The 15,637-nt window shown below is 41.7% G+C and overlaps 11 non-coding genes across 11 annotated transcripts; 8 read left to right on the forward strand and 3 right to left on the reverse strand.

The window, feature by feature from the left end:
• Positions 1–5,226: 5,226 nt before the first annotated feature.
• Positions 5,227–5,308, forward strand: trnas-aga (transfer RNA serine (anticodon AGA)). The gene has a single exon. It is a non-coding gene; the product is annotated as a tRNA-Ser (tRNA).
• Positions 5,309–6,198: 890 nt separating this feature from the next.
• On the forward strand, positions 6,199–6,280 carry trnas-aga (transfer RNA serine (anticodon AGA)). Its single transcript has one exon. It is a non-coding gene; the product is annotated as a tRNA-Ser (tRNA).
• Positions 6,281–6,519: 239 nt separating this feature from the next.
• On the forward strand, positions 6,520–6,591 carry trnag-ucc (transfer RNA glycine (anticodon UCC)). Its single transcript has one exon. It is a non-coding gene; the product is annotated as a tRNA-Gly (tRNA).
• Positions 6,592–8,392: 1,801 nt separating this feature from the next.
• trnaa-ugc (transfer RNA alanine (anticodon UGC)) lies at positions 8,393–8,464 on the forward strand. The gene has a single exon. It is a non-coding gene; the product is annotated as a tRNA-Ala (tRNA).
• Positions 8,465–9,046: 582 nt separating this feature from the next.
• Positions 9,047–9,128, forward strand: trnas-aga (transfer RNA serine (anticodon AGA)). Its single transcript has one exon. It is a non-coding gene; the product is annotated as a tRNA-Ser (tRNA).
• An 806-nt stretch (positions 9,129–9,934) lies between these two features.
• Positions 9,935–10,006, forward strand: trnag-ucc (transfer RNA glycine (anticodon UCC)). The gene has a single exon. It is a non-coding gene; the product is annotated as a tRNA-Gly (tRNA).
• Positions 10,007–11,002: 996 nt separating this feature from the next.
• trnag-ucc (transfer RNA glycine (anticodon UCC)) lies at positions 11,003–11,074 on the reverse strand. Its single transcript has one exon. It is a non-coding gene; the product is annotated as a tRNA-Gly (tRNA).
• A 772-nt stretch (positions 11,075–11,846) lies between these two features.
• On the reverse strand, positions 11,847–11,928 carry trnas-aga (transfer RNA serine (anticodon AGA)). The gene has a single exon. It is a non-coding gene; the product is annotated as a tRNA-Ser (tRNA).
• Positions 11,929–13,569: 1,641 nt separating this feature from the next.
• trnas-aga (transfer RNA serine (anticodon AGA)) lies at positions 13,570–13,651 on the forward strand. The gene has a single exon. It is a non-coding gene; the product is annotated as a tRNA-Ser (tRNA).
• A 508-nt stretch (positions 13,652–14,159) lies between these two features.
• trnas-aga (transfer RNA serine (anticodon AGA)) lies at positions 14,160–14,242 on the reverse strand. Its single transcript has one exon. It is a non-coding gene; the product is annotated as a tRNA-Ser (tRNA).
• Positions 14,243–14,891: 649 nt separating this feature from the next.
• Positions 14,892–14,963, forward strand: trnaa-ugc (transfer RNA alanine (anticodon UGC)). The gene has a single exon. It is a non-coding gene; the product is annotated as a tRNA-Ala (tRNA).
• The last annotated feature ends 674 nt before the right edge of the window (positions 14,964–15,637 follow it).

The raw sequence follows: 15,637 nt of genomic DNA on the forward strand, positions 1-15,637 counted from the left end.
CCTTTGGTGCTTTATGCGAGTTGTCTTTGGAGTGCAGCAGACAGGAACAGGTCATATGATCAACCTGAGGAGCCGTCAACCCAGTCATTGGCCAGTTATGTGGAAAACAGTCAACTTAAATAACATTGCCTCCTGGCAGGAAATCAAGCAGCCAGTATGAATGAATCAACACTAATAAGACATTTAGATTTGAAAGGCAGACATCAAATCAGTTTTTCTTACACGTCGGGATATATATAACTTTGTGTCTATTCTAATAAGTAGTGATGTGGAACTGGACAGCAGCATAATAAGAAACTATGAATAGACATCATGTGGAGAGAAGGCCTCTATCATTCTGAGTATTAAGATACTGTACTGATACTGTAGCCGCACGGCATAACACCGACGCAATATCAAGAAAGAAGAAAGTTTTCCTCCAAACGCCAAATGCCTGTCTGGATATGGGAGGAGGCTGTCATAATGCCTTGTACCTTTGGGAATATGTAAAAGTTATGTAGAGGAACTTATGAAACTATGAATTATGGCATTTGAAACCACACTATTTTTCTTGGTGGGAGTCACATCCATGCTTCAAAACCGATGGCGCAGATGTTTGAGAGACCTACAGTGAAGCTCAGTAGAGTGAGTTGGGCTTGAGCATGTTGACATTTTATAGATTACGATTTTGTAGAAAAATAGACATCAGCTGTCTCGGCGGGTCAGTCCCTCTCTGCAGACTCTTCTAATTGTCTGACAGACTGGGAGCCACTGCTGCTCTCTCCATCTCATCCATGATTCATGGTCAAAGCCTGCGCTCTGTGGCTGGGAGGCCTTGTACTGTTTGTGGCCCGCCTTTAGCCAAGCTGAATAATTAAAGACACCAGTTTCCTCTCCTTTGCCATACAGTGTGTCTACCTTGGTCATTTACATAATCAGCCAGGTGGAGATCCAAGAAGGGAAGGTTCTTATAAAACGGCACCTGGCTAAACCGGATTTGGAAGCTACCGTGTGTTATAATGTCAAGTATGTGGCAGTTGGTATTAGTATTTGTCTTGTAAAGTTTCTCAGCTGGCCATAGTGCATTGAAGTTGCGCAACTGGGTGTACTTTCACAAAGTGAGGTCATGTTTTTCAGCTCTGCTCTCCCAAAACGTCCCATTTTAGAGGGAAATTTTACGCTCGGAGCAAATAACTCTTCAATGTCATTTCAAGATGAGATTGTTTTGCAAGCTCTCCTCCAAGAAAAACAATGCAATTCCGTCCCTCGTTTTCTTCGTTTGATCTGAGCCAGATGTCGCCCTCACTCCATTTCTCACTCTCTATAAAAGTGCAGTTTCTCTCTCTCTGCTCTGTCTAAACCCCTAAACCCCGTCTCTCCAGAGTATCCAGAGTTTGTGTCGCGTTGCTTAGCCGTGTCGGAGTCCAAACAAAAACACAAGCCGTGTTTTCTCGTCTTCGTCCACATGCGAGAGCGAGGGGCGGAGGGGGGAGAGGATCATGATGTCAGCGACGGGTGTTGAAAGCCTCTTCCCCAGGCCCTCGACCCCTGTTATTGAGACTGGCTGGAAACATTCTGTCAAATTCCTCCGTGGAGAGACCACAGCGGTTTAACAACAGCTGGCTCTCTGTGGTCAGCAGGCACACTGGAGCCCGAGCGTGTTGCAGGGCTTTATCACGCAGAGAGACACAGATTGTGTAACACTGAAGAACCGGCTTCAGTGGACGAATGATCGATCTCGCTACTGGCTGAAATTCAGTCTGCACAGTGAGAAGTGAGCAGTAAATATGAGTTTTTATGAGTCCTTTTCTCATGAGTAATTGTATTTATTCCACTTTGCACTTTCATTTGTCATTTGTTCCACTGTGCTTCTCTCAGTGAAGTAATGGATAGCTGTGGTCTTGCATTCCCACGCTATCATTGCTCTGGTGTCTCTTTGAAAAGCGTTACCAGGAATCAATATGTGAAAGATGAGACATCATGGCGACATGACATATGATTCATTAACGTTATTTTTGAGTTTGTCAACAGAAGCCCTAAAAAAAATCCAGAATTTCTTGCGTGACCTCAGCCTTAAATCAGTCCCCCTCCCCTCCCCTCCCCTCCCTCCAGTGAAAGCAGGACTTGGAGCCAGCTGCTTGCTGTCCAGGTGTTTGGCAGTGAGAGTGTTCTCACCACAAGCTCTCTGGTTTTCACCGTGTCTCAGCCCCAGACGACTGGCGGGTTTACATCTGGAGTCGTGCAGCCGACACCAGCATGCTGCAGATGGATGGACCTCATCATTCGGCCTTGGACTGTGGGACTACGGGGTTTTTAGGATAGCATGTGACTGTTTATGATCGCGGCCTTGTGGTGGATTAAGCTTGATTGGGCTACAAGAGAATTTCCACCTCAATGTTTTTAGCCACTTTCAAAGTACCTCATAAAAAGTTATGGTGATTAATACTGAGATTTGGAGAGGCTGGACAGCTATTTAGGCTAACCCATTTACTTTTGGTGTACTTTGCAGGTCAGCGGCTCTCTATGAAGGACTCAAACACTCCCAACATTCACCCCACCAATCTCCTCACTGCTGTTACTGCCATCCTGTTTCTTATTATCCAAGTGTTACATGCACTATCTTGCACTACTGCTCACAAATGTCTCCACAAGTCTCAAGCGAGCATCTTATTTCATGCATGTCATCCTACAGCTTTAAACCATACTGTGAGCCATGGTATCTTAATGAACATATAGTGATTGAATGTGGAACCAATGCCACCAAGACAAATTCCGGTACATTTACTGTAGGCTACTTAATGAATAAAGGGACTCTGATACTGACATTTAGCATCAGCATTACTGAGCTTTACACAACTCAAAGTACAAGAAAAAATGTTATACCACCTTCCCATTTAAAACACTAATAATAGCCCCATTATAAGATGTAGGTAGAGGTAAGTATGGTACTTTGCTGTTTTTGATAACAAATCCATGACAGAGTACAGTAGTTTAGGTTCTCCATAAGCATCAAACTGGCCAGTTAATCTTTTCCCCCCAATTAATTATTTTTATTCTGAGTATATTTTAAAGTCGCCACTTTTTATGTTTTACTTCAGACGTTTTTTGTTTTTTGTTTTTTCTACAGCAGCAGTCTTGCCTTTAGGTACTTTTTTCACCTTGGGTGTATTTACTTCTTCAGTCCAGCAGGTGGAGCCAGAGAGTTGCCTTTGCTTGGTGCTGAGCTGTTCAACAAAACCATCTCCAGTCTCTCCCATTCCCTGCAAGGAGGTTTGATAGTAGTCTTAGCGACGCTAAGCCTGTAATGGGCTTTTTCATTCATAAGAAACAATACATGATGTGGATGGAGTCACTTTTGCAGATAACCAACTATCATTTGGAGTCCTTTTTCATTCTAAAAATGTAGACTGATAAAGTAGTGAAAGTGGCTGGTAAGTTAGTCCCACGTAGGTCGGTTATTTCATTATCCTAGCTTTCAGTGGAGAGTTTTAGTGTCCCATAATGGTCTAAATGCTGATTCAGAGGCTTTTCCACTATGCAAAGAAAAACATTCTGGTGGAAAGGTTTTGGTATGACAATGATTACAATTACGTTACGGGATATTGGTACAAAATGTCGACTATCGGTAATTTCTTAACCCATTATACCCTCTGCCCTCTTCCGTTGCCCGCTGGTCAAGCACGTGCCTTTCGCCTCCACTCCTGATGTTGTCAGATGGTAAGTTGCATGCTGTTGGAAATGCAGTACCAGTAGCAGCATTTTTATATTAGCTAACTTAGCTAATGGTTACGACTTTGAAGTGTAACATTAAATACGTTGTTCACTGATATCTCGCTAGCTAACTTGAGCATAGGTAGCTTAATGTGTGGCTGGATGGGCTTAGCTAACACCCAGCTGAAACTTCTCTACAAAATATAGCGCCAGCTGTGTTTTGTTTCACCTCTCTTTATCAGGTAGTGAGCACGCATCCTTTTTGCTAACACATTAACTTTTGATGCGTCATTGATTTCAATATAATAATTCTTTGCCATTTTCCAATCTACTGTTTTTCATGTTTGCAATGGGCAGCCCTATCTCCCTACACCTTTCCCTCTCTGTATGTACCTCTTCTTGTGGTCTTCTACCTCCTGCTTTGTTGCTTTCAGGCTGCCACCCTTCTCTTTACTAAAGAGAGCTTTAACAGTTAGCGTTACTGCTGTCAAGAGCTGAAGGCCTCCAACATGGCCGCCAGAGGTTGTTACAGCTCTTCGTACCTTATGTCACCTCAACTCAGCTTTCTGCTTCTGATGTTCCTCCTTCATCCTCTGAATGCTATCTGACTTCCCCCAAACCCAGTAAACATGGGAGGTCCCCTTCCTCTGCAGCACAATAAGCTACAGCACACACACACACACACACACACACACACACACACACACACACACACACACAAAGGTGCTGGGTCAGAGCTGCTATAACAGTAAGACTATTCTACTGAACTTTTGAGTTTTTACAGTCAGGTTGAGCTGATGGCAGCTTCTCTGCAGATATGGTAAAGGTGTTTGAAATATCACTAAGCACGGATTGGCCATTGCCAGGTGTCTCTTTCCCATGTTGAATGTTAGCAATGTATACATATATTCTGCATTACGTTATGCCTTCTGTTGTCGTGACTGAATAGTTGTTGATAGATGAGAAATCCTTGTCTTCTTTCTGTACAGGTTCGAGTCCAACTGGCAACCTTGGGCAGCTAAAATGGTGAGAGAACTTCAACTGAGTTACTGTGAATCAAGCCATCAATCACACTTCGAATGACTAGCAGTTCTTCCATGTATGATTTCAGGGCCTGTTGTGCTTATGTTTACTACTATGGAGGGAAAACTAATCAACCTTGCCTTGTGCCAGTTTAAAACCGATGGAATAGAGACTGACACTGGTAAAATCCATACTTATCTCAGGAAGATGGTCACCAGCTGATTTTGGACCATGTGTCGTTTTCATTCTGCTCTGAACATGAACTCTTTAGTAACTTGTTCACCTTCCACCAGAGAACAAAACACCAGCTGTTTATGGTAACTGGCCATTTCACACCAACAGTCCACATGATGTCAGCTCTGTCCATTCAGCTGACATGATTTTACACTATTCTGCTTTGAGTTTATCAGTATTTTATCTCCTCTCCACATATTGTGAAAGTGTTTAATTATGAGTAAATATTGGTTGTCAAATGGCAGGTTTCAGTTCTATGTGTAAATCATTGTATTGGTAGTTGTCGTGGCCGAGTGGTTAAGGCGATGGACTAGAAATCCATTGGGGTTTCCCCGCGCAGGTTCGAATCCTGCCGACAACGACAGGCTGTTTTCATACAGTAATGCTGTATGATAGTGTAGTTCATGGGAAGTTTATCTGCACTTGAACGGCTGTCAAATTATACCAAAAACATTTGTTTAAATTACTACCTCTACTGTTTTTTTTGGCATTACTCCAACATGGTTGCATGTCCTTCGTAACCATTGGCAACCACTTTTTAACTCTTCCATGACAGGCCTCTATTGAGAAGGAAAATATAACACAAAAAATTGACAGTAATACCTCCCTCTTATGGAGAATTCACTTTGTGTGAACAAGTGGTTTGTGAGGTGAACAGTGCAGACTGTGTTCAGTCCCACAGCTCATTCATGGAGAGAGTTGTTGTGTTTTAGGCTATAAGCATGTGGATCATGTCACCTTGTGCCCACTGCATTCTTCTGATTTTGGCTGCAGGTGGTGAGAGCATTGTGTCGTCTCCTAGTGAAACACAAACACAAAGTATGTCAATTATATGTAAAAGCCAATGTTTACAAGCTTTGATATACAGTTGTAACTTTGAAACAGTCAAATAACAGCAGTATAAGACAAAATGGGTTGCTGTAAAGGACTTAAGGCTCATGGCAGTTTTTCATTCATTAAGAAAATTCCTTTTCCATACAGTTCTGGGAAAGAGAATGCCAAGGAAAAAAGCAGAATAAATTATTATCTGCCCACACAAACTGTGCTGTCAGGTCATGAATAACAAAACTAAACGGAAGCAAAGAAGTTGGATGAAACTTTACATGCTTACCTCTGCTTTATGTGCTTTAATGTCCCTCAGGCAACTGTGTTCCAACTGATAGGGCAACATTGGCAAGCTGCTACTAAGTTTGCGTTTCCCATGGTGATAACCGACATGCTGCAGATATATTCTGCATCTGGATATAGAGAGTTGTCGTGGCCGAGTGGTTAAGGCGATGGACTAGAAATCCATTGGGGTCTCCCCGCGCAGGTTCGAATCCTGCCGACAACGACACACTGTTTTCATTGTGGGGAGAAACAGCTGGATCTACTGGACCAATAGAGCGCTTTGTAGACCTTCTGTCTCACACACTTAAATACTTCTCTTCGTCTCAGTTTGCTTGCTCGTGTGCTCCTCCTCTCTCCTCCGCTTTTCCCTCCCTCCTCTCCTCCTCTTTTTTCTTCCTCCTCCTCCAGTTGAATTCCTGACAGAAACTGCTGACTGTGCAGCAGGAATTCTGTTATTCCCCCGCGATGGTGGTATAGTGGTGAGCATAGCTGCCTTCCAAGCAGTTGACCCGGGTTCGATTCCCGGCCATCGCAGAACTTTCTTTTCTCAGGTAGTACTTACTTATGAACTGAGATTAAAAAACCTTGTTTCTGTCTCTTGTTTTTGGTGTCAGTGATGTTTTGCTTCAGCAGTCTGATTAGAGGTGTTGTAGAAATGTTTTCTCACATCATTCTCTCAATCACAGGTTTTTAAAACCATCTACTTTCAGCAGGTTTTATATTTTGTTCTTTTGAAATCCACCTAAGAACCTCATACATGTATTTGTGAATGTTAAGTAATGCAAACTGAAGTCTAGTCTAAAATGTATGTTATTCCCATTTAAAGGATAATACTGGTTATTATCAAACTGGTTGCGTATATAACCAGCAACAGCAAATCAAAGCTTGGGCTCGCAGAGTGGGGAGTCATGAGGTTTAGAAACTCCATTTATGCGTTAGTTGGTATTGAGTGTGATTGAGACAGAAGGGAAGCTCCAGTCCAGTTGGCTGCTTCTCCCCACAGTGAAAGCAGTGCATCGTTGCTGGAAGGATCGAACCTGCGCGGGGAAGGTCCAATGGATTTCTAGTCCATTGCCTTAACCACTCGGCCACGACAACTCACACAACTGCGGTCTACACATAGAACAGAAAGCTGCCATTTGCCAACCCATACTTATTGATATTTAAACTGCCTGACTATATTTGCAGAGGAGTGACCTACTGATAAACTGCCATAATGTGGATGGTTGTTGGTGTTTTGTTCTCTTGAGGAAGGTGAACAAGTTACTAAAGAGTTCATGTTCAGAACATGACAGAAGATGAATGACAGAAGATTTTTAAAACATCTCCAGTCTCCCAAGTGTTTTCTCACTAGGAAGTATAATCATTGTTGGTACAGTGAGTTTCCTGAAATGAAGTAAAGAGCATTTGAAGATGATCAACTGGTCCAACTCAGAAAGAAAACCTGAACAGATTTCTAATCCATGGCCTTAACCACTCAGCCACAACATCTCTATGTACATCAATAAACTGTTTTACATGATGGTTGGGCATATGGCAACAGCCAATAAAATTCAAAGTTTCTCATTCATCTGAGCTGCTGAGTGGAGGAGGAGGAGGAGGAGGAGGAAAGTATAAATTCATGTTTGTTTGTTTGTTTTATGTTATTGATTTTTGCTTCTACTGGTGGTTATTAGCCTTGTGATGATCACTGACTGGAGGTCAAAGTTTACTCACCTTTATATTTACCACTACATCACTGAGTAATGACACAGTGCCAGTTCTCAATGGTGATTGGCCACTTCACGCCTCCTATTCTCACCCAGACAAGCCTGTCTGTTCAGCTGTGTGGAGGAAAGCTCATTCTTTTGTTGAATCTTTTGTTCCAGTGCTTTGATAGTTATGTGATTGTCCAAATTATACTGTGAAAGGTGAGAAAGATCAGGCAGGAAGACGAGACAGTCTTCCCTCCTCCAACATGGTGATATGTTCCTCATAGGAAAGGAAAGGAGGAGGTAATGGAGGAAGGGAAAGGAGGTGATAGTGGAGGAAAGAAGGAGAGAATATATTACATTACATTACAGGAGAGATTTCAGAGAAGTCTCCTTGGTTTTAGTGAATGAACCTTGACCTGCAGCAAGTCAGTGGCAGTCAGACAGTTCTGTTTACCTGCTGCTGTTTCTGTCAGACTGGTTAATGCAGCCTTCATCAGGGAAAGAGGAGGTACCAACTTTTACCCTGAAGACAATTCAAATATCAAACTTTTGTTTTGGCAAAACATTTTGATTGGATGACTAACAATTCCACATTCAGTGTTCATCAAGTGTAGCCAATGTGCTCCTGTTGCCTCCAGCAAGGGGATGTAGCTCAGTGGTAGAGCGCATGCTTTGCATGTATGAGGCCCCGGGTTCAATCCCCGGCATCTCCATGAGGTTTTCTGTTGAAGAAGACAAGTTCTGTAGGAGACCAAACAAGTACAGAGACCATGTTGACATGCAGCCTGGAGATCTGCTGATGCAATACTGTACAGTAGATTAGAGGAGGTTGTACTCTGGAGAAAACAAATAGAAAGTGGTAACTGCTTAACCAGAAAAAGAGAATCTTTGATGATTTTATACTATGATAAATTCTACTCTGGTTTTGACCTTGAACAAAACAAACAAAGATACACACAGAGCCCTAACCTCAAATTTAGAATTTTCTTTTTCAAGCACTGACAAAAAAATAATGTCCTCAGAAGTGTTTATTTAGTTACTGGATGTGTGAGGGTCTATCGGTTTTGTAAAGATTCCTCTACCTCTATCATCCTCCCTGTGTTTTCTTTATGTTCCAGTGCAGACCGGTCTAGACTGAACCATCAGCTCTCCATTCAGCTGTCATGATTTCACACTATTGTTTATCAGTAGTTTAACTCCTCTACAAATATACATAGTCAAGGTGTTTAAATATCAATAAGTATGGGTTGGTAAATGCCAGGTTTGTGTTCTATGTGTTAAACACTGTAGTGTGAGTTGTCGTGGCCGAGTGGTTAAGGCGATGGACTAGAAATCCATTGGGGTTTCCCCGCGCAGGTTCGAATCCTGCCGACAACGACTGACTGTTTTCATTGAGGTGTGAAACAGCCGATGCTGCTGGGTTGACTCTATTGGACCACCAGAGAGCTTCCGCTCTATCTCAAACACATAACACCAGTCCACTCAAATGAGAAGCTTTGAATTTGATTGGCTGTTGCTTGTCATATGCTAAACCATCATGCAATTCACCTGATTGTTGTGCATAGAGATCAGTGGTTAAGGCCATGGATTAGAAATCTATTCAGGTTTTCTTTCTGAGTTGGACCAGTTGATCATCTTGAATTTCTCTTTACTGCATTTCAGGAAACTCACTGTACCAACAATGATTATACTTCCTAGTGAGAAAACACTTGATGGAGACTTGAGATGTGTTAAAAATCTTCTGTCACTTCCTCCACTACTGAGACTGCAGACAACATGGCTGCATGAACATCAGTTTCTGGGTCACAAAGGAAAGTTGGACGACTGATCTGTTGTCTCTGAGTTCATGAGGTGATATTTTACCTCATGTGTTGTCTCAGGAGCGGTTAAAGAGATTGACTAGAAATTGATGAGAGTTTATCTGTGTTGGTTTGATCCTGCTGACAAGTGGATGCTTTCATTTGCAAGTATATGAGGTGAGAATCAAAAGTAGGCTTGTCCTCTAGACACAGGGCTTTAAAATACTTCTCTTCTCTGTTTGCTTGCTGTTGTACCTCCCCCTTCTCCTCGTCTTTCCCCTCCCTCCTCTCCTCCTCTTTTCCCTCCTCCTCTTCCTCCTCCTCTTCCAGTTGAATTCCTGACAGAAACTGCTGACTGTGCAGCAGGAGTGCTGTGTTTCCTCAGCGATGGTGGTATAGTGGTGAGCATAGCTGCCTTCCAAGCAGTTGACCCGGGTTCGATTCCCGGCCATCGCAGAACTTTCTTTTCCCAGGTAGTACTTACTTATGAACTGCCTCTCTTGCTTATGGTGTCAGTGATGTTTTGCTTCATCAGTCTGGTTAGATTTTTGGTAAAAATGTTTTCTCATCTCATTCTCATTTACATGTTTTTAAAACCATTTTCTTTCTGCAGGTTTACACTTACATTCATTCTTCCTAAATCCACCTAAGAACTAACTGATAATTGTGATTTTTCATACCTTGGTCCGCCAGCATTAGTGGATTTGCTGCATTTTTCACTGCTTGTGTTGACACACAATTTGTGATGCTGGGTGGGAGATATCACAGCCTACAAATTCTCACATATCCTACTTGTAAGTACCACAAGGTCGATGTGATGTTTTTTCACAGTTGGCAGCTCGTATTTACAAAACATCCGATGAATACAGCATCAATGGTCTACTTGATAATGAGCTCATGCCAGTTAAAATAACATATCTAATACCGCAATCTATGCAAGTTTCAGGCATTGGATAATCGGACATTGAATGTAGGAAGGTCCCACTGCAGTGTGAGTGCTATTGTGTTGAAATGACATGTATGTAATCGCTTTTGGGATTCAGCATTATCTGTTGGCCCTGTATGTGTGTATTGCACCTGGTACCTGGAGTTATGAAAGCTCTACAGTGATGAAATTTTCACCACAATCAATCGTCATGATGGCAAACATTAGGAAAAATAAAGTTGAAAATAACAGGAAATATCCTTTAAATGGTAATAACACTGAATTTTAGAGTTCAAAAATGTTATTCCAAGACTAGAAATTCAGTTTGCATTGCTTAACATTCACAAATACATGTATGAGGTTCTACTGTAAATGTAAACCTGCAGAAAGAGGATGGATTGAAATGTGAGAACGAGCTGAGGAAATATTTCTACAACACTTCTACCCAGACTGATACAGCCAACTATCTCAAACAAGGTATTTTAATCTCGGTTCATAAGTAAGTACTACCTGGGAAAAGAAAGTTCTGCGATGGCCGGGAATCGAACCCGGGTCAACTGCTTGGAAGGCAGCTATGCTCACCACTATACCACCATCGCTGAGGAAAAGGAATTCAACTGGAAGAAGAGGAGGAGGAGGCAGGGAAAGACGAGGAAGAGGGAGGAAAGAGAGGAGGAGAAGGGGGAGGTACAACAGCAAGCAAACAGAGAAGAGAAGTATTTTAAAGCCCTGTGTCTAGAGGACAAGCCTACTTTTGATTCTCACCTCATATACTTGCAAATGAAAGCATCCACTTGTCAGCAGGATCAAACCAACACAGATAAACTCTCATCAATTTCTAGTCAATCTCTTTAACCGCTCCTGAGACAACACATGAGGTAAAATATCACCTCATGAACTCAGAGACAACAGATCCATACAGTCGTCCAACTTTCCTTTGTGACCCAGAAACTGATGTTCATGCAGCCATGTTGTCTGCAGTCTCAGTAGTGGAGGAAGTGACAGAAGATTTTTAACACATCTCAAGTCTCCATCAAGTGTTTTCTCACTAGGAAGTATAATCATTGTTGGTACAGTGAGTTTCCTGAAATGCAGTAAAGAGAAATTCAAGATGATCAACTGGTCCAAGTCAGAAAGAAAACTTGAATAGATTTCTAATCCATGGCCTTAACCATTAATCTCTATGTACAACAATCAGGTGAATTGCATGATGGTTTAGCATATGACCAGCAACAGCCAATCAAATTCAAAGCTTCTCATTTGAGTAGACTGGTGTTGTGTGTGTTTGAGATAGAACGGAAGCTCTCTGGTGGTCCAATAGAGTCAAGTCAGCAGCATCGGCTGTTTCACACCTCAATGAAAACAGTCAGTCGTTGTCGGCAGGATTCGAACCTGCGCGGGGAAACCCCAATGGATTTCTAGTCCATCGCCTTAACCACTCGGCCACGACAACTCATACTACAGTGTTTAACACATGGAACACAAACCTGGCATTTACCAACCCATACTTATTGATATTTAAACACCTTGACTACGTATATTTGTAGAGGAGTTAAACTACTGATAAACAATAGTGTGAAATCATGACAGCTGAATGGACAGAGCTGACACCATGTTGGTGTGAAGTGACCAGTTACCATAAACAGTTGGGGTTTTGTTCTCTGGTGGAAGGTGAACAAGTTACTAAAGAGTTCATGTTCAGAGCAGAGCATGAAGGGCAGATGACAGAAGATTTTAAAAACATCTCCTCAAGTCTCCACTGGGAAGTATAATCATTGTTGGTATAGTGTGTTTCCTGAAATGCAGTAAAGAGCATGTCAAGCTAGGGTGAGAAAAATCTCTGTTATGTGAGTTGTTGTGACTGAGTGGTTAAGTGGATGCACTAGAAATCCATTGAGGTTTCCCCGCGCAGGATCGAATCCTGCCGACAATGACTGACTGTAGACCTGAGTAGTAATGCTGTGGAATGGTTGTTGATAGGCTACCAGTGGTAACTGTAAGGAATGCCTCAACAAAAAAGGACAAACTAAACACTGCTCTTGATGTTTAGTCATATCATACTACTTTCCTGGCTGAAAAAATTCAGGGAGTAAGGTTTGTTTACATGACAATCGCTACTTTTTTGTCACTACAACATGTAACCAATGGTAACCAATGTTTTTTAACTCTTCCTTGACAGGCCTCTATTGACAGAAATACCTCCCTCTTATGGAGAATTCACTTTGTGTGAACAAGTGGTTTGTGAGGTGAACAGTACAGACTGTGTTCAGTCCCACAGCTCATTCATGGAGAGAGTTGTTGTGTTTTAGGCTATAAGCATGTGGATCATGTCACCTTGTGCCCACTGCATTCTTCTGATTTTGGCTGCAGGTGGTGAGAGTATTGTGTCGTCTCCTAGTGAAACACTGCATGTTTCAACCTTTGCTTGATTCCCTATCCAAGAAGAGGAAGCTATATCAATTATAGGTAACAGACAATATTCTATAGACAAGCTTTGATGTACAGTTTACAGTTTTTCATGTTTAACAGTTGTAACTTTGAAACAGTCAGAAATAACAGCAGTGTGAGACAACATGCAGAAGGGTTGCTATGAAGGACCTGTAAGGTTCATGGCAGGTCAAACAAGAAATTAAGTTTTTCTTCCATTGAGAAAATTCCTTTTCCGTACAGTTCTGGGAAAGAATCAACAAGCAGAACAAGCAGAATAAATCATTATCTATGCCACAAAAACTGTGCTGTCAGAATAACATGCCATGCCACGAATAACAAAACTGAACTGAAACCTTATTTTTTTTTTTAAAGATTTGTTTTAGGTGTTTTATTGACAGAGATGGTGTGAGAGAGAGACAGGAAGGTATGGGAGAGAGAGGACATGCAGCAAATGACCACGAGTTGGATTTGAACTCGCTACGGGAAGGACTGAGCCTAATATGGTACGCACTTTACTCGGTGAGTTACCGGGGCACCCCCTGAAACCTTTTATCTTCTTTATAGGATTATTGCTATGTGTAACACATGAAGGATAACTCCAGTCTGTCTCCCATGGTGGATACTGACTGCAGATAGATGCTGCATGTGTATAATTGCATGGAGAGTTGTTGTGGCCGAGTGGTGAAGGCGATGGACTAGAAATCCATTGGGGTTTCCCTGCACGGATTCAAATCCTGCTGACAACAATGCACTGTTCTTTGTAGACCTTCCCTCTGTCCTAAACACACAATACCAAAGTAAATGGACTTTCTAACCCTGATGATGTGATGATGTGTCCAATCAGCAGCTCAGCTGAACGAGAACCTTTGTGTTTGATTGTCTGTTGCTGGCCGTTTCTGATTTGGACCAGTTCTGTACCAACAATGATTATACTTCGTAGTGAGAAAACACTTGATGGAGACTGTATTGATCTGTTGTCTCTGAGTTCATGAGTTGATATTTTACCTCACGTGTTGTCTCAGGAGCGGTTAAAGAGATTAACTAGAAATCCATGAGCGTTTACTTGTGTTGGTTTGAATCCTGCTGACAACAAGAGGATGCTTTCATTTTCAAGTATATGAGGTGAGAATCAAAATTAGGCTGCTCCTCACTTGTCTCCTCCTCCTCTGTTTATAAGCTCTACAAATCTCTGTTTGATCAACACAGTCAAGTCAGCAGAGTTGGCTGTTTCACACCACAATGAAAACAGTCAGTCATCGTTGGCAGGATTCGAACCTGTGCGGGGAAAACCCCAATGGATTTCTAGTCCATCGCCTTAACCACTCGGCCAAAACAACTCATATCAGAAGGATCATATTGAAGAGAAACCAGCCATTTGTCATACTTACTCATATTTTAGCACCTTGATGTTTGTAGAGGAGTTAAAATGCTGATAAACTCAATAGTACAATAGTATGTTGAGTTGATGGTTGTGATGGATTACAAATCTATTGTGTCTCTCGTAGGTTAAATCCTGCTGACAACACTGGGCTGTTTAAATAGTTATAGAGCTTCAAATAACTGTATAAAATTGCAAATGGTGATTTGAGGGCTTTCTGAGCCTAATTCTACTACAGAGGCTAAACTACCTTGGGTTTTACCAGTGTGAAACCAGTGTGAATATAGACCAACACTGGTAAGAGCCATACTGTGTTTTATTTCTAATGTGAGTTCTTATGAGACTATAAAACACCAAGAATAGAGAGTAAAACCCTCACAAACTCTTACAGAGAGTTCATGTTCTATGAACAAGTGATTTGTGAGGTGAACTAGTATAGACTGTACAGTCCTACAGTGTCTTCATGGCAGTGAAATATTAGACTTAGAATTCATTATGATCGCTTTTTTGAATTTGAATGTGATCTCAGCTCTTTTGATTGTATGGCTAACATTTCCTCATTCATTGTTCACCTACTGTAGCTAATGTGTTCCTGTTGTGTCCAGCAGGGGGACGTAGCTCAGTGGTAGAGCGCATGCTTTGCATGTATGAGGCCCCGGGTTCAATCCCCGGCATCTCCATGAGGTTTTCTGTTGACGAAGACAAGTCCTGTAGGAGACCAAACAAGTACAGTGACCATAAGTTGACATGCATCCTGGAAATCTGCTGATACAATTCTGTACAGAAGATTAGAGGAGTTTGTACTCTGGTGAACACTGTCCTATAGGATATGATTACTTTTATGCAGAGGTGGGATGTAACAAAGTAAAAATACTTAGTTACTGTATTTAAGTAAGTATCTGTACTTTACTCAAGTTTTTCTTTTACTGAAGACTTTCTACTTTTACTCGCTACATTTTAAAAGAAAAATCTGTACTTTCTACTCACTACGTTTTCAAAACAGACTCGTTACTCTCGGGAAATCAACTGATTTTCTAAAAAAAAAAATATTTTCAGCATCAGACGGCTTCCATCCGGGAAGCAGCTGATCAAGAGCCAAATGTGATTGGCTGCTTGTTCAGCAAAGTGACACCAAAAATTTGTGAAAGGGACAGAGAGAGAAGCAACACGAAGAAGAGAGAAGCAACAAGAGAGAGAAGTACCGTTAGTGAATTCAGTTGCTAGGGTTAGGGTTAGTGATTTGAGCTAAACGCTCAACAGAAAACCAGTTTAGAACATTAGAAATAACTTTTTTAGAGAACGACTTTTACTTTTATACTTTAAGTAAATTTTAGTCCACATACTTTTATACTTT

Source organism: Centroberyx affinis, unplaced genomic scaffold (genome assembly GCF_046629955.1).
Source record: "Centroberyx affinis isolate AG114_WGS23_722 - 3 ecotype Tasmania unplaced genomic scaffold, CSIRO-AGI_Caff_v1 ptg003526l_1, whole genome shotgun sequence".
Taxonomy (NCBI): domain Eukaryota; kingdom Metazoa; phylum Chordata; class Actinopteri; order Beryciformes; family Berycidae; genus Centroberyx; species Centroberyx affinis.